Raw genomic sequence first — 1,316 nt, forward strand, 5'->3', positions numbered from 1 at the left:
GGAAAAGCAAAGCCTCTCACCCATGGGAGACTTGGACTTGGGTGCAGTGCTGGCTCTGGGGGTGACCTGGGTCCTGGCTTTGTAACATGTTTGTGTTGTGGTTTTCATAGAATGACAGAGTGGTGTGAGCTGGAAGGGACCTTAAGGATCATCTTGTTCCAATGCCCCTGCCATAGAACCCGCTAGATCAGGTTGCTCAGAGCCCCATCCAACCTGCCCTTCCACACTGCCAGGGATGGGGCAGCCACAGCTTCCCTGAGCAACCTGGGCCAGGCTCTCACCACCCTCACACCAAAGAATTTCCTCCTAGTGTCTCACCTAAATCTCCCCTCTTCCAGTTTAAAACCATTCCCCCTCCTCCCATCCCTCCCTGCCCTTGTCCCAAGTCCCTCCCCAGCTTTCCTGGAGCCCCTTCAGGCACTGGAAGCTGCTCTAAGGTCTCCCCAGAACCCTTGGCTGCCTGCTTGATCTTGCAGGGAGCTCTGACCTTGACCTGGCTGTGGCTGAAGATCAAGGTGCTGGACATGAGGGTCTGTTGCAGGAGGAAAAATGAACCCTGGGTCCCTGCTGCCCTCCCCCAGCAAGGCCTGGGATGGGGCAGGGTCATAGACTGTCCTGTTGCTTGAGGGTTGTCCTTCAGCAGTCCCCTGCAAGTATCTTGCTCACTTTAATGAGGGCCTGAAGATGTTCATGCGTTAAACTGAGGCTTTCCTGGAGAAAGGTGGGTTTTGGTGGCTTTTCTGAGGGATATTTCTCCACTTCAAAATAGCTCCTTTAGGGAAGTGGTTGCAACTCTACATAGACTGGGCTGGAGATACTGATTACTCAAGCAGGAGTCAGGTTAGGAATCAAGATTTGGAGGTAAAGGAGCACCAGGATGTTGTAGCATGAGCTGGATGCTTGAGCAGGGTCTGGAATGGTTGGGAAGGAGGTGGGAATATGGTCATGGTACCGACCAGGCATCGCTTGCATGGTTTGAGTGTTTTGGGGGCTGTTTGGGGTGGACTAAGGGAAACAAGGAGCGGAAGTGTGGGGCCCAGGGGGGTGGGAAGAGGAGGCTGTTCCTCCCACAGGAAACCCGGGATTAACACACTGGCTGGATTGTGTGTCCATCGGGATCAGGCTGCTGGACCCCGTGGCTGAGCACAGCAGCAGCAGCAGCACGTCCAGAGGAACCGGGGCCAGTGACAAGAGGAGGAGGGAAAATAAACCCCCCCACGGTCACTGGCAGCGCTGAGACGGGGAGGAGCCCGAGGTGGGGCCGACTCGGAGCCCTGGGGCTTGCTGGTGGCCCCAGGGGGGCGGGGGGTGTGCCC

The sequence above is a fragment of the Chaetura pelagica genome, unplaced genomic scaffold, assembly GCF_000747805.2.
Source record: "Chaetura pelagica isolate M959 unplaced genomic scaffold, ChaPel_1.0 scaffold757, whole genome shotgun sequence".
Lineage (NCBI taxonomy): Eukaryota > Metazoa > Chordata > Aves > Apodiformes > Apodidae > Chaetura > Chaetura pelagica.